The 25,733-nt window shown below is 35.1% G+C and overlaps 1 protein-coding gene across 8 annotated transcripts in view; it reads right to left on the bottom strand.

The window, feature by feature from the left end:
• Positions 1 to 25,733, bottom strand: part of MGAT4C (MGAT4 family member C) — a 338,762-nt gene that overhangs the window by 112,111 nt on the left and 200,918 nt on the right. For 3 of the 8 annotated variants that reach the window (XM_017743947.1, XM_008641125.2, XM_017743953.1), the window contains exon 1: positions 20,950 to 21,141. The exons of the other annotated variants lie outside the window; for them this stretch is intronic. The gene's annotated coding sequence lies outside the window, so the exon portion shown is untranslated. Of the gene's footprint in view, positions 1 to 20,949; positions 21,142 to 25,733 lie in introns of those variants that run through there. 8 annotated transcript variants of the gene reach the window in all.

Genomic DNA, 25,733 nt, shown 5'->3' with positions numbered 1-25,733 from the left:
GTGCTTCAGATAACGGTATTAATTAGGTCTAATACATTAGGTATCTGGGTTGCTTATAAAGCAGATAGTTCTCCCAGAAGCATTTTAATTTATTCTCTTTGTGAATAATTTGTTCAGGAACCAGGAAGGAATTATGCTTCTGACATAATGGATTAATAAGACAGTATTCAAACAACAAAGGAAATTAAGTACAAAGCTTAGTAATTAAGGATGAAACAAATTTTTAAAAATATATAACCCATTTCTCTGAATTTCTAATGTGCTTTAAAAAGCGGGAAAATTTCACTGACTCCTTGTGATGAACTAGTATTTTCTTGAATACTGCAGGAGATTTTTTTGTTGAACAAAGAGAAACTTTACATATAATTTATGTATGTATACATGCATATTTACTGAAGTATAAGAGTTGCTTTAGGAATACATGATTCTTCCTCATAGTGTTACATGTGCCTATTTGTTGGTATGTATGTATAACTGCACACGTTAAAGGAAGAATTTGTAAAGAAAAAAAGAGTTAATTTCATTTTGATGAATATCCAGGAGATGAAAACTTTGTTCAAGGTTAATGCATATATTTTCAGGTTGGAAATCTTGTATAATTACTCCCTTTTAAGTGTCTTTTACATAGGCTAATTTCTTCATTTAACAAAAGATGAAATAGAGCATGGAAAAATGGTTAGGAAAAAACCAAAATACCACAGCTTTCAATAAGAGATTGTTTTGAGGGTTATGAATAACATACTGTTTGCATGCAACACAAATGAATGATGGAAAGACCTCAAGGTAGTTGGAGACATTAGATTTTTTCTGTAGCTGGGAAGATGTTCACCTATTTCAGCTCTGTGGAATAAAATGCATGTTGAACAAAAATGTTGGATGTAGTTTGCTACATTCTCTGCAGCTCTGCCTGGTTTTATTGTTTTTTCCAGATACTGGAGTATAGGATGAACAGTCATGCCATAATGAGAGCACTGACAAATCTCTCTTTTGAATTCTGTTCTAAATGAGCTATTGACAAAAAATTTGTGGTTTATTCTAAAATTGGAAAGGAAGATTGATTTTTAATTAGTATTGGAAAACATCTGCTAGTTTCCAGTTCCCATGAGGTTTTGCAATAAAATGACAGTTGTCATTAATTCTAACAAAACATTTCATCCCTAGATTATCATCATACTTTAATAATCAGAAATAATTAAAAATACTTTTACATTTTAAAATTGTATAAATACATAGAAACCTGTTAATCGATTCATAGTGAGATAAATGAGGACAGAGAGTCACTTTTTGTTCTGCAATACAGAAAACGAAGTTCATTTGGAGTCTATCACTGGACTCCTGGGCTCTATCAAAACACAAGAAACAAATTATAGCAGTAGAGGAATGCAAATTCTACACCTACAAGTCTGTGCTGTAATTTTTAATGATGTTTGTGAGCCTGCTGCACTGCTCATAACAAATATTCTCACACAGTCTTATGCACATGTACTCATCCTGTTTATAATGTTTCTTTCACTCCTGTGATATTTAAAAAAAATGGTTATCGGTTTTCTGCAATCCCATTCCATTTTCTGAAGTTTGGAAAATCAGTTTAAAACCATTGATACACATCAATGAATCAGTTGTGTTTGGTGGGGGGTAGAGAGGAAGAGCATTGCAGTATTTCAGTAACTTCCAATAGGTTTCTCAATCATCAGTCTGAATGACTGAGGTTTTCTGGTAATAATAAAATAACAACATGGTCTGCTAGTCAAGGCAGAAATCACAGTGAAGTGGAGCTCTGCTGTCTTAATATTATGAAAATGCAAGTTGTTGTTCACTCTGTGGTCTCTAGAGGATTCAGGTTAAAACTCAGAGGTCATACATGACCTTCAGTAACAAAAGACAAAGAAATTGCAATGAAAACAAGGACTAAAAGGTTTCATTTCTACTTTTTCCTGAAGAATCAGATCTCCCTCTGATGTATCTGGGAGACCTATTTAGAATAAAGGGGAAGTCTCACTTCATCACCACCACATTAGTTGCATAAGGCTTTCACCAGAACTCATTTGCAACTGAGAACTTTGGTAGCACATACACTGGTGCATTCCCCTCACACAAGTTCAAGCAACAAACCAGATTAGTTCAAAACAAATATAATCTCTCTAGTGTTTAAAATGAATACTTCCAAAATGGTTAAACATGGTTTATTAAAGGTTTTCCGCTAAGTTGGTCATTCAGACCTTTTCTTTCCACCGTTGATTTTTGTAGGGTGTTTTTGTTTGTTTGTGTTTTATAAAGAGAATCTTTAACCTCATAATCCATTTGCTGAAAAGCATTAGGCAAAAGTAAATCTTAAATTCACAAATGTCATCCAGCTGAAGTAAAAGTTTGAAAATCTGGGCTTGGTGTATTCCATAGAAAATTGCCAACATGCTGGACATTCAGAAAAGCAAGCAACCAAAAGTAATTTAGCTAGAATTTTGGAGACAGACTAATTCTTACTCCCCTATTTTGTGATGTAATATGGCGGAAGAGTAATACCATTATTTATTACACAGAACTTTTTCTTACGTCTCTCAGAAAATTTTTCAGACATTTATTTAGTCCTTGAAACAGCCACATAAATCAAGAAGATTATCTCCTCTTTATACAAAAAAACCTCAGTCCTGGGTAGGACACACACCAAGTTTACTAAACTACCAAGTGATGTAATTGATTATTGGACTGCTGAGGATTAGAATGAAAACTCAAACTCTCCTGAATAAGGTCCAGTGGAATTGGTGTTGGGACTCATGGAAGACATAATTGCTTTACCTCATAAAAAAAAGTGCATTCCTATAACATTTTATTACCAAGATGGTTCTGTAAATATGAAACTCAGAAAACCAGTTTCCAAAATTCTTGTGACAAATAATTATGATATTTTTCTGTCTTAAAAGACAGAATGAAGATTCCTGTATTACCCCCACCAAAGTCTTCATTAATGTAGATACTACACAGAATAGTGAGGTAGGAAAACTGATCCATTCAATTAATTGTTTTCCTCTATTATGTGAAAAAATTTAGAAACATACCAGCAGAAAATTTTAAGGCAAAAGCCAATCATCTATCTCTTCCAACAATATCAGTTGTGCTTTTACTACAGCAGGTCACACACATGTTCATGCCTTGAATGATTTTTCTTTTTGAGAACAAAGACTTTTTGATGTTCATTTTAGATTTAATGAATTCATTAAGACATAGCATTTGGGTTTCAAATAATTAAAAATAATTTCCTATTGTGTAAAGTTCTTTTAAGTAATAATTACTGTGTTAGTTTTATTCTTCAGCTATATATTTATGTTTTGAAAGGAAAAAAGGTGATGTTACAGAAGCCATTACCATTTGAAATGTCAGTTCTGCATGGGATCAAGCCTCCATGGCAGAAATCCCATCTCTGCTCTTTGTCAGATATTAGATGAATATGTCCACGTCTTCAAAACAGCTAATGTCTATTTTTATTACTTAGTAGCAGAACAAATTTATTTTAAGATATTTGTATTGAGTTAGACTGAAAGAAACTGTTCCTCTACATGTATGTGTAGATGGCAAAAGAGCATAAAACCTCATTAAGCATTTCTGAGGCATTCTTTTTTCTTGTATGCTGTATGTGACAGTAAGAGTATGTGAAAACAAAAGCAGATAACGAAGTGATCCACACTCAGCAGATGAAAAGAAGAACATAAAAAATTCCTACACTCAAACTCAATTCTAGATTAAATGGCTTCATTGGTAATGTGAAACTCAACAACCCAACTCCTAAATTGAGGTTAAGTCAATGGAAATATGTTACCTAATGAGACACTAGCAACATGAAGCCCATTTCTATATTCCTCATTCAATGAAAACCTCTAGCTGATGTACCTGAAATTAGGTTTTTTTGCAAAATGACAGTCTAAATTAAAAGTTCTTTAGAAAAATCTCCGTATAGCCACATAAACTGTAATATTTGTATTAGGATATCCTACAGCCCCTAAACATTTAATTATTAATCTCAAAAAAACATTTGCAGCACTCAGAGTCAGAAATATAACAAAAGTACACTAGTTACAACTCCAGTAAGAAAGTAGACTATACTACTAAATGGAAAATTCATTGATGCAAGAATTTCAACTTGCAGTCAATACCCTGTATACCACAATTTGTTTCACTGCATTTAATCTGTGAAAAAGGTCAGAGAAAGATGTTCTTGAACTACTCTGGTATATAGAAAAGTGCCTTCTACAGAAAAAAAAAAAAAATCCTGTGCTGAAGCTCATTTCCAATGGAAGCAGAATTCTGTTTTATTTTCACCTTGTGCTGATAAGGAGATGAAATCTTCCCATTCAAATAAAGAGAGTTTATAGCCTCTTATTTATATTGCAACATTGATTGAATGCGTATTCTTCTTTCATTTGGATGACGTAATGAATCTAATACTCAGGAGTCAGAAAAGAACTGAGTTTTGTATTAATTTTAAAATACGGAAATATGTTTAGTTTCTTTCTTAGCACAAAGTTTAGTCACGTCTCAGTTCTTAAACCTTCAAAATAAAAATGTTCACATTCATTGGGAAACTTGGAAAATGTATACTCTTGCTCACAAAATTTTCAGCTTCATATAATTTTAAGATTCACTCTGGAATGCAGAAGATCAGACTTCCCTTCACTATTTACAGCGTGTTGCAAATGTCTTAAAGTTCAGCCCAGCTGTGAAGTGTGATAGCAATGTATTTTGAAAGGCTTGAGCTTTCCTGAAACAGGTTTTTCAATCTCTAGTGAATTAGAGATTAGTTTAAAATTCTGTTGTCAAATCAGTGCAGCTGTATACTACTAGTTACGATACAAAGGTTAAGGTTTAAGAAAGCAAGCATTTCCATCTTACCTAATGAATGGGAAAAAAGCCTTCCTTAGTACAGAATGTGAATTTATTATTAATTGTATAAAATGCACAAAAATGTATAAAATTAGTAAAAAATACTTGATTTAACCACTGCCTCAAGATATGCTAATGCAATCTTAAAATTTGTCACTGTCCTGTGAAATTATTTCTGGTTATTTAATAAAGACAAAATTTGACACTTGTTTTAAAAATATTTTGCTTTATCACTACTTAGGATAGAACATTGTGCAGGACTAGAAGAGTAAACTGGTCAGAACCTGTTTACAGTTAGTAGTAATATAAATAACATTAAAATAAAAATATAGGTGTATAATATTGTTATAATATTGTATATATTCTAGAACAAAAAAGAAATTAGATTTACCTTTTCAGATTCAAAGAATTTGCTGTAGGTTGAAGAGTAACTGATTACTAGTAAAACGTTAGAATAAAAATATATATTGAGGTAGAGGGATGATTTTTTTCCCTTGAATCTATTTGGCATTCCCCATCTTCCAAAATATTCTTTTTTCACACATACACAATTAATCTTCTCATCCTGAACTTGGGTACAATATGCTAACTTAACTACCAATGTCTACCATATGCTTAAAATGTCCATGCATTCTACATTAAGCTTTTTACTTTTCAGTTTGTAGTCGCATTTTCAATAAGTAATATTACTATATTTAAAACTGGCAAAAAGTTTTGAACTTGTGTTCTAGACTTCAAACTTTGCAATCACTACAGGAAAAAGACCGCAAACCCTTTAGCCCTGGATATTCTCTCTTTCTTGGTTGTTTATAGTTATTGGTCTTCATTATATAGAAAAATAAATAATATTTGGTACGTGGCTAAAAGGCAACCTAGAGTACTTTTGTGGGCTCAAAACCATGCCATAGAAATTTTCTGATCCCTTGAGTAGCAGTTATATGAATATATCCTTCTTTAGAAAATTTTAAAAAGTAACCCTGTCCTTAGCTGAACATGTGCTTGTCTCTGAGCAGTGCATTGTCATGCCACATGCTGAGCATTAAGTTCACTCTTTTGATCAGGACCTTAGGTTTGCTGCTGGGAATCTGGTTTTCTACACTGATTTTATGGTGCTGCTACATTTCCACTATTCCTCATCACCTTTTTAATCTACTACAAAACTAAATTTATTAATTAGGATTAATTTTTAATTTAATAATTGCTTATTTTGTAAGTATTATTGTATCCATCTGGCCTTATATCAAGTGAAAATCTGAAATCCACTTCCCAAAGGCTCAGTTATATGAAATTCAAGGATTCATTTAGTGCAGTGCAGCTGAATAAACTTAGTTTAATTTTACAGAGAAAATTTTTACTAAACTGAGACATAGCACATGGAGCACCAGCAGCCTCACTTCTGTAAGGCTATTGGAGACTACACAGAGAGCAATGGGTGGTGGGACCTTCAAACATTGGGATGCATATTTAGCAAAAGCCACCTGGCTAGTCAACACGAGAGGATCTGCCAATCAGAATACTACATACAATAGAAAGGGATAAAGTTCCTGTAGTGCACATTAAAAACATGCTGGAGAAAAATTATGGGTTATTACTGCCTCAGGCAAAGGTAAAACCATCCATAGGATTACTTTTGCTCAAGGACTTGGGTGCGCTTTGTGGGTAATGCAGGAAGATGAGGAAGTCCAATGTGTGCCTCAAGATGATTTGATTTTGGGTGAAAATAGCCAGTGAATTAAACCGTAGTTAATAGCTATCATTAATAACTATTCAACACTGCTTCTGTGATGGCTCTAGGCTCTATGTGCATCACCTCGCAGGATGGATCTTAACCACAGATGTTCTGGGGATCCAAGCCCGACTTTCTTCTGATCAGCACACTCACCAGTGAAGAATGAACTTTGATGAAACTGAAGAAGTGCAGCAGTACTGGGGTCGGAACTGACTCAAATGTGCAGCATGCAACAATCCAACACCTCACACCATCTTTCTTGCTTGAAAGACTGTTACTCAGGATGAAGGCCAAAGTCATGGACTAAATGAATCCAACAAAATTTTTTGGGGACATTTTATGAACATTTGACAGAAGTGTTCCATAGACTGAAGGAATGATATCTGTATGATTGTTTATCAAAACAGATAAACAGGGAAGGTGATGGGCTATTGAGAAGTGTCATCATCCTAGTATATAAATGCCATCATGCCCAAGATATAAACTGGGGGAGTTACCTGGAAGAAGTGCTGATCTGGGTTTGGAAAGCAGGGTCTGACATTGGTCAGCAGGTGGTGAGCAATTACATTGTGCATCACTTGTTTTTCCCTTTTATTATTAGTAGTAGTATCATCATTCACCACTAGTACTGTATTTACTTTATTTTAAATTATTAAATTTTTCTTATATTAATGTAAAAGTTTACTTTGACTCCCCTCCCCATTCCACTGTGGCGGGGAGCAGAGAGAGAGAAGTGTTGAGCAAGTGGCTGTGTGTTGCTTAATTTCCAGATGGGCTTAAACCACAACACCAACAAAACAGATTAATTGAGAATAAAAGGAAAGGTTATGTAATAATCTGAAAAAAACATAATCTTGAAGATATTACTCTTGTCTACTGCTTTTTACTTTCAACTCTAACACGTTGCACTGCAAGAAGACGCAAGTTCGATCTGCGTGCAGCATTACAAGAGAGCAGGATGAAGACCAGCTGAACTGCAAAGCCAAATCACCATGTTGGGATGGCTATATCTTGCCTGTTGTAACTACTTTATGACAGAAATTATTACCCAGCACCAGGAAAGCCACATGGCTTTTGTTTAGCTTGTAGCATAATATAAAGAGTCTCGCAGAGACATGTCTGATTTCTCCTAGCCTGAAAAAACCATAATGCAACTGAAGTATTAAAATAATAAAAAATAATAATGAAAAAAACAGATGGAGCAGATCTCATTAAAAATTTCAATCTAAATATTAAAACTTGAGCCCTAGTAATTTAATACACAGGAAGAGGATCCACAGATGATTCCATCTTATATTACATATTCTTTGGTAGATGGAACATAGAGAGACTATTAGAAACTCGTCCAGAACACGTATCTCTTGTAACAGTATGAGTGCAGACTGTTTATTTAGCACACTGGAAAACTGTGCTAACACATGAGATGAAAAAAATAGTGTCTGTAACTACAGGTCAAATGGGGTCCTCAATGAAAATTCTACAAGAATAAAAAAAATAATAACAAATTACATTGTGGCAACCCCCTTTATGACCTTCTCTGATTTGCTGCTTTATTTAAATCTGTGTGTAAATGTGTGAATTAAAAAACAAACTCAGCACCTCATATATCATTTTCTGGTATCTGTGAACTACCTGTAGTACACATGCTGCAAGATGACAAACACTAGAATAATTTGAAGACATGATCACCAGACAGAAGAGAAGGAATAGGAACAAATATGACTAAGTAGGAAATAAAATGGTAAAGTGCAAAGTTAATAGAGAGAGAGTAAAGAGAAGGGAGGATATTGGTCAAGAAATGCAAATGAAGAAAAATAAGCTAAGAATAATCACAGACTAGCAGGAATATTTAGCAGGAAAAACTTGTTCTCAGAACAGAACTGATGAAAAGCTTTCTTCTAGATGTGTATCTTTTTTTTCCTAAGTCAGCTCCACATGAAGTAGACACTTGTGACATCATTACTAGCCATGAGGCAGATGGAAGTTTTAGGAACACCACCTCACCAGCCAATTTGCATGTCCCAGTAGTGCATCTGGCTTCTGCCAGTCAATGCACAATGAGGTTTTTCTGCCTTTCTTTCAGAATCTCTGCATTCTGCAATTTGTTTTAACAGAACCTGAAGTGTTCTTATCTAAACTTTGGCTTTGTATATTAAACTAGATAAAAAGTTTAAAATTGTGAGGAGGTAGGGAAGAGAGTGAGCATTTGCTATAAAAAGAAGCCAAGTAATACTTGTTCTCTCTGAGGAAGGAGATGAACTACAAATAGCTTATTTGGAGTATCTTAGAAATCAATTAAATGTTTTTCACTTTTCATAGATGAATCCTGAATTTTGGAAATTAAGACAATGTAAGGTTGAAGTGTAAACTATGTAGATATGACTGAGAAAAATGAGATTCATGAATGAGTACCTGATTAGTTTCGGAAAGGAGTATGCAAGTCTGTGCCTCTGGGCATGTTAAATTGAATTTACCTACACTTCTATTTTACACAGTTGGAAATTCACATTAGCACAAAAATTGGCATTACATAGGCAGTATTTTCCAATGACCAAATTATTTTTGTAAACCTGAAGCTATATTGCAATGATACTTGTGATGAAATTGGAATATCTTATAAATCCTATCAAATCTTGCTGCTGCAAAAGCAGACAGTGCAGTGCTACCGAAATAGATATCTGTATTACTGAAGCTGGTCCTTACTGGGCCACCAGAGAGCTGTCACATCTGCAATCTGGTACTGAACTGTAATGCAACATCAACAAAACTCTTTCAAGACTGCCTGAATTACCTCATTAATCTTTACCAAATCAAAATGAAAAAAAAGTCACAATGACAACATCATCCTCATTTTTCTTTTAACAAGTTCTTTCAAGCAATTTTTTTCAAGGTCTCATAATCATAATATTTCTATATTATAAAATGTACAATATTCTATTTTCTGTTAGAGTCTCATTAATACTTACATTGAACTTCTGTAAAGAAACTAGACTATATTTACCAGTCATTGTCCTTTTCTTTTTTATTATTTTCTGCATGTTAATGGATTCTTTTTATCAAAACAAACCCCACAAGTTTTTAGCAAACGTGAAGAAAATGAGAAAAGGGTTAGTGAACCATAAATTTAAGAAGAGTTGGTATGAGTGATTTGTAGTCAGTCATTTGCAAGACAAAGGTTTGGGTCACACAGTGCTGCTCAGAGCCCAAGTACTAAATGAAGCAAATGTCTGTCAAGTTTTTTGGCTCTGAGTGATTAATCATGAGAAGAATGTTCAGTTCTGTATCAGCGAATCTAAAATTATATTGACTAATTTAGTCACTGTAAGTAATACATAACACTTCCAGGCTGCGTATGGATACATTCCGTGATGAAACCTAGACAGAGGGAAACCCAGGCCATGAAACACACTGGGTGTGTTGGTCACATCCCTACTCCAAATGATGAGGGAAAGGAGATCACTTCTGGTGTGTTGTTGCCACTGATCCACATTAGCCATTATTAGATCCTAATCTTTACACCCACAAAATCAATGGGCTTTGTACAGCTGCAGGAGGCAAACCATAGAGCTTGAAGCAGTGTAGCTTTGAGACACTGGCCTGAAATTCTACCAGTCTAAAGTATTACAGAATAGGTAAGGTTGGACCCACCACACTGGGTGATCTGGTTCCACTTCAATTCTTCATGCTCAATAATTTTCATTATATTTCTAATTCGTTTGGCCTAAGCAAAAAGCAACAGGGTTACTGAAGGGTCCTCAAAAGATTAAGGATCACAAAATCACATAAGAATTCAGGTTGGAAGGGACACCTGGAAGCCCAACCACCCTGTTTATGCAAACTATTTGAAGCTGGTTGCTCAGGACCACGTCCAGGTGGCGTTTGAATATATCCAAGACGGGAGATTCACAAATGCTCTGGGCAATGTGTGCCAGTGCTCAGTCACCCTCACAGTACAAAAGTGTCTCCTGATGTTCAGAGGGAACCTTCCATGTTTTGATTTGTGCCCATTGCCTCTGGTCCTGTCACTAGGCACTACTGAAAAGCAGACTTTTTCTCTGTCCTCTTTATACTTTCCCTTCTGGTACCTATATATATTGGTGAGATCCCCCCAAGCCTTCTCTTTCCCAGGCTGAACAGTTCTAGCTCTTCAGTCTTTCTTCACAGGAGAGATGCCCCTTTCCATTAATCACTCTTGTGGCCCCTCACTGGCCTCTTTCCAATATGTTAATGCCTCTCATATTCGATAGCCCAGAACTGGACACAGTACTTCAGGCATGGCCTTACCAGTGGCTGAGGATCTCCTCATAGCTATGCAGATGGGTAAAGATCCTAACCATAAATTTGTAATCAATTTAATATTTTACAGAAATACTAGCAACATTTTGTTAATACTGAGGAATGAGTGGAACAGAAAATTACTTTAAAAATGCCTGAAAAAAACCAAAAAGACCACGTGTATTAGCTCACAAAAAAATGTAATTTTAAAGCTATTAATTTCAGAGTTTATGACCTTAATCCAATGGGCTTTCACTGATGGAGATAGAAACACCCAGTAGATTACAAAAACACACAATGGTTTGGGTTGAAAGGCTGCTTTAAAGGTCTCTTAGTCCAAACCTGCTGCCATGGGAAGAGACATCATTCAATAGATCAGGATGATCAAAGCTCCATCCAATTTGACCTTGAATGCTCTCAGGACTGTGGAGCATCCAAAATTTCTCTGTTGCCCCATGTTTTATCACTACAGACCCTGGTAAAATTCTTGCTATCCTTCTCACAAGCCCCCTTTATGTACTGGAAAGCTGCAATGAGTTTGCCCCAGAGCCTTCTTTTCTTCAAGCTGAGCAACCCCAGCGCTCCCAGCCTCTCTTCATAGAAGTGGTGCTCCAGCCCTTTGATCATCTTCGTGGCCCTTTTTCTGGACCCATTCTAACAGGTCCATATCTTTCCTTGTTCTAGGGATGCCAGGGCTGGATGCAGCACTCCAGGTGCAAGAGCAAAGTAGAGGGGGAGAATAACGTCCCTTAACCCACTGGCCACACTTCTTTTTATGCAGGAAACAGTTGGCTTTCTAGGCTGGAAATAAACTTTTAGTCAATACAAAACCTGTATAGGAAATCAACAGGGAATTAAAAATGTCAGTTTGAGCTCTATAATTCTCAAGAATCTGAGATTCTATACTGACAAATTTTGGCCACAGAAGTGTGAGGATACAGATATTAAGGAAATGTGTACATTGACATTGGCCAGAGAAGCATTAGTCAGAGGGCAAAAGTGGTTTCATATCGCAGAAAGAGGATGTTGCTTTTTGTGGTCTATAACTTTAAAAAAGGTGAAATCAGGTGAAGCAAAAAGTGCAAAAAAATTTTTCCCCTCATAACCCAGCACCAATTTGTTTGTACCCAAAAACCTGACTACAGAGAAATATGACCACTTTAGCAAGCATTCCCATTAGTATATCCCCAGCCAATTTCTTTCTGACAAGACCAATATATTTTACATTTAGCTAGAACTTACAGGTTTTTCTCTGACAATAGTCACTTAAGGAAATGTATGAGAACTAATAGGCTTTCCTAATGTGTGCCAAAGGCTCTTCCCTGTCCCAGTCTACAGATGACTAGTGAAATCACAAGTCTTTACTAAGGGAAAGACACCACATCAGATATCTTCGAACTGTCTTAATTTATTCTGTCCTTCATATAATAATTTTATTCATTAATTTTAAGATTTCAAGAGTAGTAAAGTAGACCTATAGCTAAGGAAGACAGACCAGTGTAGGAGAACTTACACCAGATAAACTACCAAAATTATCTTCTCGTGATTTAAGCAAATATTTTAAAAGTAATATCGAAATATTGAAAGAAGGAGGAAGAGTAATGTATTCTCTGAGTAGCACTTCTTGCAGTGCTTAAGGTCAAAATCAGGCTGTTAATTTTAGTCAGAAAATTTAAGTATTAGACCACATAAAACACAGGTGGTTAGTGAGCCATAATGATTGCTTATCTTAGATGCCCAATCTGTATCAGTTAAATGTCTTTGAGTGATTATTAAGGAAGTTTGTATGCTAACATACAAAGGTTATGACCAGGCTGTCTACAAAGAGTACCATGCTTACCTGTGGGTAGTCTGTGCTTTGCATCACTGTCCTAGTTCCCAGTTATCCAGGTCCAAATGACTATATTAGTACACAGTGGTACACAGACTTTCCTTCAGTGGGGAGTAAGGGATGCAGGCATCTCTCATCCCAAAGTGGAAAGAGGACCTAGTCATGGTGTGCACACAAAGCCTATGATGTGCACCAGGGAAGGCATCTGTTACGCTGTATGTTCTTTGGAACATAATTGTCCTGGTTCTGCAGGCAACTCTGAGTTGTCTGTACGTTTTGTACTAAGCAGTCCCTGGATAAAATTAAAAAATAATGCAGCATTTGTCATTAATCAGAGTACTACAACTGTAAAGCTACTTGACTTCCTACATAACCAGCATGCCTATACTCATGTATTCCTATGGTTGCACAATATCCCAGATTCAACTAGCTGGGTGACAAGAGGTTTTTGTCTGCTGGTGAGTGTTTGTGATATGATCCCATAAATACATCTATATAGGTTTCAGCTCCTTCAGACTGAAGTTTGCCAAGAACTCAGGCGTTTAACATGTGATTTAATTTCAAGATTCCTGTCATCTTGTTTAAATAAAAGAACAGAGCTGCTTAAAAGCTTTTACTTCAAATGCATATAGTCCCTGGGATGTACTAGAGAGCATATTACGTGACTTAAAAAAAAAAAAAAAAGAAAAATATGTAATCATTCATGGAATGCTTAATTAAAAAAAAAAAAAACAAAACACATTAAAAGTAAGCTTTCTAATGCAACCAAATAACTGAAAGTGAGTAAGGCTGTCCCAAGAGGAAGATTGATTCCAGTACAAATGCACGGATTTTTAGTCACTGAATGCATCTGGAGACAGGAGCAGGTGGAACCTAGTCAATTAGTTCCTTTTGTCTGTATGATTAAGTATGGTTGTCCATATAGATGATAATACAGTTGTCTGTCACAATCCTTTGTGACTTGAATTTCTGAAACTCTTAGCAAAGTCACTGCAGCTATTTCTTTTAGTGTGGCTCTCCTGGAGCTCAGAGAGCCTAGTGCAGTGCCAGGGTGAAACACTGCAAGGCTCAGAAGGGAACTCACTGCAGGTGTGCAAGAAACAGATCCCTCCTCTCTTTGTCTGTCACAGGAAGGAAGTTATCAAGCCTTATGAGGATTTTGGTCTGCTTATTCTCTTCTCTGCTTCTAACTTAGAAGCAAATTAAAGGTCTCTATCAGATATCAGGGAGAAATAATTACCCAGCTGGGAATGAAACACTTAATTTTAGAAATTTTTGGCTAAACCAAAAAAAGAAATATATCTTTTTAGATAACCACAGCCTTCAGAAGTTTTACTTGTTCTGCAATGATTTCAATGAATTACTGGTACTTCTGAGAACCTGTAGAAAAGGATTTGATAGAGAGCCTACTTCAATGTCTTACTATATCATAGTCCTGCAAGCTAAATTAGTACATAGGAAAGATTAACTGTAAAAATTCAAAAGATATACTAGAGTACAGATGAAATGTTTAGCATGTTTCTGGACATATTTTACAGGCTCTGTCCTCATAACACAATGTCCATGAATTGTAATACTTCTATAGTTCATCCTATAGGGCTATTCTAAAACCTTGAAATTTCCAGCTGCTTCCCAGCACCCCTATGGAAGAGGGCAGATCCATTTTCCAGTGATATCCTCAACTGATGCAAGTTCTCAGAGCTTTGGTAATAGAGTTCTAGTGTCCATACATTTAAAAAACCTATTGTTTTCTTGAGAAAAATAGGACTACTCTTCCCCACAGAACAACTTTTGAATGTAGTAGAGGACACTAAGGTTAGACATCTGGGGGCCAATCTAGTGCCAATTAAAGCAGTTCAGATTAACCCGTCTCTTACTCCCTGTGCTCTGTGTTGGGGGAAACCAAGAGGCAGTGAGAAAACAGCTCTGGTGGTAAGCTGGTGATGGTGCTTGATTCTAACAAGTTGGCACAAGCCAGTACTTGTTCGTCCTGCAGGGAGAAGAATGGCTTAATTTTTACAAGCGTATGGAGAGATAAAAAGAAATCTTAGTATAAATCACTTAAGTAGTTAATTAATTAAGGGACACAAACCCATAAGAAATCAAGCACTGTTTCCAGGGATCATTAATGTACTTAGCTGTTCCTGTTGTTATTTTCCTCCCTGTGGTTCTGTGAGAATTAAAAGATGAAATAATGAAGCAAGATGCCATAATTCCTACTATTCTTTATCCATTGGTTACAGCAGCAGTTACGAGAACTATAGCATTAAATAGGATTCTTGATAATTTTGTAGCTATTGGGCATGATAATATTCAGACTTTCAGAGAGAGATAAAAATCTGGCAATCTCCTAAATATTCTAATGTTATTAACTTGAGAAAGATTTTTCCCAGATATTGTTTTCTAGAGCAAATAACGGGGTTTTTTAGGTTCAAAATTAAAACAAACTAGATACAACACATTTTAGGAATTGGATTTGTAAACACAATGAGGACTTGGAAGTAAACCATTCTTTTTCAGAAGTGAGGCAGTGTTTCTAAGGTATTTTTTAAAAAAATAGAAAATTGCATTTTGCTAGTATAGTAACACATGGTAAGTTTAAAACCCACGTCCAGCTGTATTTGTTTAGTTCAACTTTACTTTCCTGAGATGTCACTAAGCCTCCTTTATTTTACTATGTGACTGAAATCGACTTTCTAGAAACTAGATCAAAATAATATGCTCCTTTTTCCTAGATCAAAATATTGGTTAAAAAGCATCCACAGATATTTAAAAAAAAAAATCCAACAAAACAAGCCTATTAAAATCTTCCACCAGTGGAAGTCATGACTGCTTCGTGCTGTTATTTTCTGTCTAGTTACTGAAATATAAAATCCAGATGTCTGTTCTGCCTTTATAACTGAAAACAAGGGTAACTGAGAGAATGACTTCAACACACCCCTTGTCAGTGCTACAGACCATTAGCATTACTTTAAATAGCATGATCAAATCCCAAATTGCAGATTCAGTCATAAAAGTGTCTACATTTCATGCTGATTCAGACGGGCAGCAGCATTAACTGCAATCATCAAGGAATGTGACATCTCCACAGAATTTTCTACAGCTCACTGGACTGGTGACAGGACAATTGTTAAAAATTAATGGAGACCATCAGATGTGGATAAGTACAGCTTGGCAACTATGAAAGCTGTACTTCTCATTTGAAAGTGATAATGTAATATTATTCTGTGATGATAGATTGTAAGAGATTATGTTTCATTCAGGAAACACTCTTCCAACTCTTTGAAATTTTGACCACATTATTTTGTTTAATTTTTAAATTTATAAAGAATAGAAAACAATGTAAAAATCTCTCTTCCTTTCTTGAAAGTACCCTTCACCTTCTGTTTATCCATTATAATCCTTTACTTCTCAGTCAGTTAAGATTCTAGGAAAGTCAAGATCCTAAAATCCAAACTTTACTAAGAGATTGATTGTGATAGTTAATGAACAAAATTTCAAAGTTGTATCCAGAAATTCCCAGCTATGTGTCTGGATTTAAAAGGTATGGCACATGTTTGTTTGAAATCTTATTATTTTACATACCTGTATTTTTAAACTGCAACAAACTATTTCAACCAAAATCATGGCCCCAATGAAGGATTTATTAAATACTCTGGGCTGTTTTTTTGGTTTTTTGTTTTTTTTTTTGCATCAGGGCAGAGTAAACTGTTACACTGTTCAGAAGATTCTTAAGAACCCCTGCATAGAGGGTGAACCAAATGGGATGGACTGACAACTGAAAGGATAAACTCGTGACCATTTGTCCTGAAATTATAGATTCTAGACACCTGATGTTGTTGTCAAAGAATGAGGCTAGACAAGTGATATTTCTTTGTCCATGCTCAATACTGTGAATGTCTGGGGAGTCCCCTGAGTTAGTGCAGGGAATTGAAGACCTTCAGCAGAAAAAAAATTGTGTTCTGTCTTTTAGGAAGAAAGAGGGGAAAAAAAATTAGCCAAATCGCAATACTTTGAAAATATGCAGTGTATGTGAGCAATAGCTAGATTCTCCAATGATTCTGACAGCAGGTTAACAAATCATCAGGGAGAGGAATTATAAGTTTTAAGCATGGGAGACAATGCTTGAACGAATGTAAGAGATGGAGCATGCTTCCCCCTACTGCCAGCTGTAGATCTGCATTTCCCAAACCTTTACATTTCTTGCAAATACCAGTGGACAAGACTGCCAGCAAATACCTGTGGAACCACAAAGTCTTGCACCAAGTGCTCTGTTCAACACCCCTGCCACTGCAGACATGAAGTCCAGAGTCCATCTATTGCAGAAATCAGTAACTGTGATTCCTATGTGCAGCAAATAACGAGTATAATTATCTGTTTGTTTGTTTATTATTTATGTTACTTGTGGGATTCAATACTACTCAAATCTAAGAGATCTTAATTAGACAATATTTAAAAGTCAGGAAATTTGACACATAATTGAAAGTATTTAAGTAGATTGTCTGTATGGGGTGACTTTTCCTCTCCAGAGAGTGATTCAGCTCATCTATCTGAAATAAATATCTTAATGATGAGATGAATTCTTTTTTGGAGATGACTTTCTCTCCACAGATTAGAAGAGGAAACTTCCTGGCTAAAATGAGCCAAAACCGACACCATTAACCATGTAGGATTGACTTAATGCATTCACAATGTCACACTTCTGTGTGGTAATACCCAAATTATGGAAACAAAAAGCACCATACTGTATATAGGCAAAAGGTCTAGACTAAAATTACAAAACCACTTTAAAATCTGAGTTGTAAGTCCTTGACCATAATCACCTTTTAGCACAATATTTATTAGGTATCAGGGCATCCACTGGACTTCATTGAAGATTCAAAACAAAAGAGAAGAAGAAAAGGTTGTGTCTGTATTGTGTGACAAACTTGTGATCTACATCACTGTTCCTTTCATCATCCAGACAGGTGTCCTATTGGAGAACATCCAAGATGTGTTCTCCACGTCTGTACATCTGGATCTCTTTCCAAAGGAAAATGATGACTTGGAGGGACAGATGTAGATCTGCATCTCACTTCTCCTGGTTTAGAAATACTCTCTGTAATCTCTGTTGCCTTTGAATTTAGTAAGAGAAAAATTTAGAAGAAAAAAAATCTCCTCATCACTACATAGATGAAAAGGACTTTTTTTTTTTTTTTTTTTTTTTTAAATTTTAGTAACAGAATAGAAGAATAAAAAAGCAAAGGGAACAAAATAGACTCTCAGGTCTCATCTGGCACCCTTATACATAAAGGACCTCACTGATGAACAAGGAGGATGGTTGCAGCACAGGGATTTAAGACTGTTTTTATAATTTGGAAAATCCTAGAAGAGTGTCCTTTTAATCTGTTTTAGATAAACCAAAAATCTGAATCATGGACCAAAGCTTGGAGTATGAAAAAACTCCTCTGTCTCCTGTATTTGTTGAAATCAGATACAAAAATAATGTGCTATTGCAAAACGACTTTAATATGTATTTTTCTAGGGCTAATTTTCCTTTGCCAGTTATAGAGGAAGAAGGATTCTATTCAATTTGTGTTTTTAGTACTAGAGGTATGGATACTTTTTGAGAAATTGATGTTATTATCATATTTCTGCTTAGCTGGCACCTTTATTTTCTTTAAGAAATGCTAAATGCATTGAATTTTTGGAAATAAAAAATAAAAACTCCTTTTGTCACTTTTCTCAAAATTACCTGACAAGAGAAGAGAGTACCTTGTGTAGGAGGAATGACTCAAATCTGCACTGAAAGGGCTATTACCTGATGTCATTGTCAAAATGTTCAAATTGACTCATTCACAGAGAATCAGAAGAACAAAATGACCTAGGCATACAATCAAGCAACCTCATGCTAATTCTTCCTTTAATACAGCAGGCCATTGATGTAATATGGACTTTACTAAGTATAACAAAGTAGAAGACTAGAGGGACTCCTTTCCAAAGCAATGGTCAATCTGCTAGGCAGTCCTTGGGCTAGCATTACCACAGTTACCTTTATTATTTTAAAGAAAAAAAAAAAAAAAACACAACACTTTTTATCCAAAAAATATGGTTTTCTTCTTTTTGTTTTTTCTTTTCTGTTAAACTTAGTTTCTGATTGAGAATAAGAAAAAAACCTCCATATTTTTTTTCCATAAAATGGTGTACTAGAAATTATTTCTCTTCCTTTTGAAAGGTTAAACTAAAGAAGAAAGGCTCATTTCCTACAAAAAGGTGATTGCTATCTGTTTGGATTATCATATCATTAAGTTTCCTTTGCTTTCTTAAGTCCATGATTACTATCTAATAAAGCAACATTTATTGGTACATAAAAGGGCACATTTATTAAAAACAGTCTTTGAATGCTTTGGATCAGAACACTGAGCATGTAACAAATCAGCCTTGCATCCATGTTATATGCATCATCCTGTATTTTAACGGAAATAACAGATAATTTGTTTATATCTGAATTTTGGCTAAACTGAGTAGGAACAGAAATATTTGGAGATCTAACATGAAGCCTAATAATGATGCATTGATAAATGACATGGACCTATGCAATGTGTAGGTATGTAACCCTGAGGGAGAGGTGAAAACACTTTCTTTTTTAAATTAATAAGTATTAAAGGCATAGCTGCAACACTAGCATATGATAAATTCAACTTTAAGAATGATCTAAGCAAGAAGGGTAACGTAGTAAAATGTTAAATACTACTTTCCTTTATAGGCCATGGTCATCTCACCTAGCAAAATTTGCTAGTAAAAAGACAGGAAAGAGTAATAAAGGTTTCACCTTAATAAATATGTTCTTCTAATGCCACCCATATTATAGATATGTCATTTAAGAAAAGTCTGGGATTGTTTGGCACATTATTATCCAGAGCTGAATTCACAACAGTAAGTACCAGGAACAGCATAGACAGGACTGGACTAGTAAAGAGCACAAAAGTGTAACACAGCTGAGAAGCCCTACTGTCTTAAGTGGTGTTTGAGATGAAAATAACTATTATTCTTCTGACAGTGTCTGGAGCAGAGATGATCATAGCTAAATTGAATGTATATCTCGATTTTGCAGGCACTTGTAATACTCACTACATATGTCATTATTTAAAACTTTGTATTGTAGAATCATGGATTACTGAAATAAAGACGGAGAGTTCTTAAGTGACCTAGTGAATTCTAATCACTATAAAGTAAATGTCATCAAGCTTTTAAATTAACTGGAACCTGCTATTTAATTTCCTATTAGGTACACTACTTGACTAGTTAAACTGGTTATTGGATTCTTCATACAGTAGCCCCTGAACTCCTTCAGTCAATTAAATTCTTTATTGAATCTGATTTGTCAGTGTCACTGTCACTTCTAATCTCTTAAATCCACATAGGTTCAGAAGCTTTAAAATGTACTAAATCTGTTGCAAAACTAAGAAGTTACATGGACAGAATCCTTCCCCTCTCCCTCCTCTCTCTGTGCAAGCTACAAAGCTGCCAACAATGCAAAAGATATAAGCACTGGTTCTTCATCCTCTATATGTACACTTTTAGAGCTACAGAATGACATGTTTTTTAAGACGAGCTACAGAATGTAAATTGGAAAAACATATAAACAAAAAACTCTGTTGGGTGTTTTGCTACCAGCATATTGTATATTGAACACTTTTATCTTTGACTCAGTTTCTTACCACTTTAGATTAAAGAAATTAGCAGAACACAGTAACTATAACTAATTCCAGAACTGGAAACTTTAAAATCATGGTATTATTCTTTTGGTTGATATCTGCAAAAGTATTCCAGAACATTTTTAAAGTTGTTTCAACATTAAATTCCCTCTTCTTAAATCTTCCCATTTCTTTGTTCATCAAAAAAAAAGCTGGATTTCAAAGGAAAAACACAGGTGTTAAAGGAAAAGAAAGGAAAAATACTGCTATTAAATGACTGGTCTCTGTGATGGTCTTGTCAGCCTAATAAGTCTTTAGAGCACCTGAAGAGCAGCTCAAACATGCAGGCTATTTATTTCTGTATTACAGAGTAGAGTTTGCCAGACACAGACTTATTTTTCCTTTAAAACCATTCCCTTTCTAAAGGATCTCCTTTTTGCCAGTAAAAATCTGCTTTTTACATATTATAGGCATATAAGCCTCTGAACTACGAAAGCAATTCCCCTCCCAGGTTAGGCGCATCACCTTTATTCTGAAAGAGAAGGCAAACCAGACCAGACTCTTACCAGACACAGGGAAAACAATTGCTTCAGCTGGATCCAGCAGTGTCGTGTGCGAGCAGGCAGCCTGAGCGATCCCTGGGCCTCACACAAAAGCGAGATAATTGGCTTTGACGGAGGAGCTGTAAACATCCATCACGGCGGTGCTGGGCGGCGGCGGGCGCTGCCCCGGCCGGGCTGGGCGCTCCCCGGCGGGATGATGTCAGGCACGGCCCCGGGCGGGCGCTCATTGGCTTCCCTCACCTGGACCGGCCCTTAACCCTAAACTGCCGGCCGCCCACTGAAAGGTGCCTCTTTAATCCTTACGTACATACACACAGGTGGGGGCTTTCTATTTTTTCCTCTTTCTTTTTTTTTCTCCCAATTTTTTTTTCACCTTTCATTTATTTCCTTTTTTTTTTTTTTACCTTTTTTTTCCCTTTTCTTTTTTTCTGTTTTTATTTTTTTTTCCTTGTAGCAAATGAGATTGTACAAGAAGCTCCTGCTTTGGGGACCAGGTGCTTGTTGTGGCTTAGCTATTGAATGTAGCAATTAAATAAATTCTACAAACTAATTTGCCTAAATTATTAAACAAGACCCTCAGGTAACTGCATTTTCATCATCTGTTTACTAAATGATAGTAATGATCAAAATATTGTACAAAAGAGATATTAAAGGAAAGGTTAATGCATGCAGCACCTGGAGAACTCACATTTTTAATGATTTTGCATTGCCTCCTCTTAAGGCATGAGATTAATAAAGGCACACGTTGGGAAAAGGATGTAAATTCAAGAATGTTGCACTATTGCAATGTTAGGTTGATTATTGTGTCTTTTTAAGTATTTAAAACTAACAGCAAAAGTATAGGGATGCACAAATGTACATGCAGAGTTATTCTTTGAATACTAAGTAGTAGCCCAGATATTCTGTAGTAAATGAGGCATGAAACACATTGCCAAATGTATGATGTCCTAAATATAGTGGCACTAAGTATTTAGCTATGTTACAGGCAACATCATAAATCATGATAACTTTAAAATGAATCCAAATCAGTGCTTAAATAATTGCTTTTTCTATAAAGGAATAGTCTGATCTCTCATCTTTAAGTGGCAAAAAAATCCTATTATTCGACAGAAAAAAGCAAAAAATCTGATCTAGCACATGTTGTATTTGTATCTTTTGTTCTGTGTCAATTTTTTTTTTTAGTCTTGGGAAACTAATACTTTCTTTAAATGGGTAGGAACCTGATCCAAAATGTATTTACAGTAAATAATATAACACATGAGTTTGTTTATGGTCTGTTATCCCTCAAAAAAAAAAAAAAAAGTTGCTCAGTTTGTTCTCTGGGGAAAAAATAAGACCAAAGAACTAACTACACCAAGCCGAAAAAACCCAGGAAAAATGAAATCTAATCAAACACGGTTTAACTTAATCTAAAAGACATTTAAGACAAGATTTCTAGAATAAACTTGATAAAGAGCTCTGTCATTTTCTTGTGGTTCTTTCACAAAGTTTTAGAGACTCAGAAGATAAAATTCTGGGGACTTAATAAACACCAGTTTTGTGTGGGGATCTGGAGGCTAACCTACTAGCCAAAACCTACTTTCGGTCAAAATGAACGCCATTGTTCATTTATTTCTGCTCAGAAAACATGGTAGTTCAGATGAAAATGTATATAAAAAAAGATTCATTGCTATGCAAAGTGACAAAACTGAATTTCAGGTCAGAAAAGATTAATTTGGACAATGGGAATGTCACTTTTGCTTTTGTATGATTACGAAATGATAAAGGTAAGACATCGTAACATGAGTCATAAGGAAAAGAACTATTGATGAGGTAAAGTATGATTAGATATATCATATGTAGAAGTTATATTCTCCTGAATATTTAATGCTATATATAGTCTGGACCAAACCGACACAATGTTGCTAAAATTTTATTACGTTGGTTGATTCAGCATGAAAAATACCTGGATTTCCCATATCCAGTTAATCTTACAATGATGAAGTAAAGTCCTATGCATTTTTTATTCTTATGTAGAGTATGCTTTACACCTTTAAAGAGCATATCACTCACAGATTATCTGCTCGACCATCTTTAATGGTAGAGTGCCATATTCTTAAAAAGTTCTCAGCGTTCATAAAGTGTTATTCTCCAGTGATAATAGAGAACCTATGCTTTATGAACCAAGCAGTAAATTAGAAAATTTACTGAGAAAGTGTAGTACCAATGCTAATTTGGAATATTAGTGCAGAATATTTCTTAGTAAATGGCCTGTAAAATTTGACATTTTCTTTATAAAAAAAGTCATTTTTCTGCAGTAATATGTGATTAAGGAATGCTTTGAAATTGAGCTATTTATGAATTTACTGATAAACTATCAGGTTTTCCATGCTCATTTCAAAAATTATCTATCACTAGTACTTTTAAAAACATGGAAGAAATTGGAGATCTAGGCTAAACAAAGTAACTGTTGTAAAAAACAGAACAACTCCATGATTGTAATCAAGTCACAAAGCATTTTTCACACTTCCATATGATGTCGCCCATGTGTTATAACCAGTTTGAAATATAAATAATGAAAATATATGATAATATTTAAATTATAGCTTTTAAATATGCAGTAGCAGCAAGTCACTTCAGAAAAAAGAAAAAGTTGTAAGGCCATTTCTTTAAATGAAAAATCTCTTCAGTGAAATAAACATATTGAATAGGTTACAAGAGCTCAAAGCATGACTGTGTGTGAAATCCAGGGACACAGAATTCATACGCTCCTATCGTTGTGCCATGGGTTCCATATATGAAGAGATTGGCTTGTCAACTCTCACGCCTACCACAGAAAATAAAGGCGCTGTTGGCAGTGATATTTTTTGGCATGTTTTAGTTTCAAGTTCAAATCACACGGAAAAAGAAAGAAGGAAAGAACAAGAAAATGAAAGAGAAGTGACTAATGATTTTTAATAACTATCTGGTTTTCTTTCTATAACCTAATAGAAATCAATGTATGAATAATGCTGAAGAATTTAACTAGAGGGGATATTTTAGTCCTCGAGCAAAGTGAAGCTCAGGTTTATTAGTATATATTTCCCATGAGCCAAAATCATTATTGCATTTAATTGCTTGACAATTATTTCTGTCACATCAGTTTAACGGTTAAACCAATTATTTATATTACAAACATAGTTCTGCACCAAACACTAATTGAAAAACACAAGCGGTTCTTCAGTGTTGCTTAACCTATACATTATTAATATTGGAAGGGCTAGGTTTAAAGATTTTTGGGGAAATTAGAACTCAGTCAGGTGATGAGTTTTTAGAGATTGATTGTGTAAACTCAAAATTACAGCTCTCATAATCCTGTATATGAGATGAATGCCAAGTCAGGTAGACCTGATGACTATTATAAATATTTTTTCCTCCTGCATTCAGGCAATATGAGCTACCTGCTCTTAGGAGATTTTTATCCACAAGATGGCAGCTCTGTTTGCATGGTCACTCCTTTTTGTAATGTTCAACTTGAAAATCATAACAGAGTAATTTTTTTTTTTTTTCATTTTATAGCAGATATGTTTTTCTATCTCCTGAGGAATTAAAAAAAAAATCCCCAGACAATCCCAAGAGATGACCATTAATTAACCCCAATATTGAAGTAAAATTTGCCAAGTGTTGAGTAAACTATAGGAAGAATATTTAACAGCAAAATCTTTGGTTTGAGTTTTGAAAGAATCTCCATCAAGATCCATGTTTTTCATGCTTCAATTTCTAGACATCAAACACAGCATAACCTTTAACAGATTCAATTTAAAGAGTACAAAAGGTTTTACTGATAGAAAAGGAAATGCTTATTTGCCTAAAGGAAACTTAGGGTAATAGGTTACCTCTCTAGGTAATGATTGATTTTATTTTACTTTATACCTAAACTCATCAAGAATGCTCATTTATATTACTAAAATATAATAGATATCTTTATTTCTAAGTTAAAAAATGCTGAGATGTTTATATGTATGGATCAACCACAGGCAATTAATAACCATTTGTGCCTTGTGAAATTAATAAAATTCAGAAAAATATAAACAGCAGGTTCTAGATCTTTTCAAGGGGTTCACTCACAGCTGAAATGATTAGCAAAAATAGATGTGAAAGCATTTTCCTTGTCAATGAAACCCAGTAAATGAAAATGAAGCTTTACTAAAACAATGCATAATTCAACATGGAAAAAGTTTGCCCATGGGACAGCAATTTCAAAGGAAATTATCTGGCCTAGCTACCTGTCTGCGTGCACTTATGGAGTGGAATCGCTGATCCCTTAAAGAGGAGAAAGGAATTCTGAGTTACCTAAAATTTATCATTGACACCCTTTATCAACACCCTTTGCACATATCATTATAAATCAGTGGACAGGAGCTTATAGACTGTAGCAAATGCAGAACTGATTAATGTGATTTGCATCTTAATGAAAAAGAGATAAACTGTTTTTAAGTAATATGGGGCAGCAGTACCTGTATGAATGGTTATCATGGATCAGCTAATGGGCAGTAACTTGTTCACAAGGCAGCAAGGCCATGATTCATGGCTTAGAGGCACATACCTGCTCTCTCAGCATCTTACACAATGGAAAAAGCACAACTCTGAGACGTGAAATTCCAGAGGACAAGATCATGTTTGGCAATCTAGGTCACATCAGCATTGCCTAGGTTGAGGTGTGCAGCAGAAGAAAAGTAGATTAAAAGGGTCTAAAGAGAAAAGGTGATATGATAGAAGGGTAAAGGCAGTCTAAGATGGTTTAGGCTTGTATGAAGATTGGGCAAGCT

The sequence above is a fragment of the Corvus brachyrhynchos genome, unplaced genomic scaffold, assembly GCF_000691975.1.
Source record: "Corvus brachyrhynchos isolate BGI_N302 unplaced genomic scaffold, ASM69197v1 scaffold9, whole genome shotgun sequence".
NCBI lineage: Eukaryota > Metazoa > Chordata > Aves > Passeriformes > Corvidae > Corvus > Corvus brachyrhynchos.
Note: the sequence above shows the minus strand (reverse complement) of the source record. Positions and strands in the feature narration are given on the sequence as shown.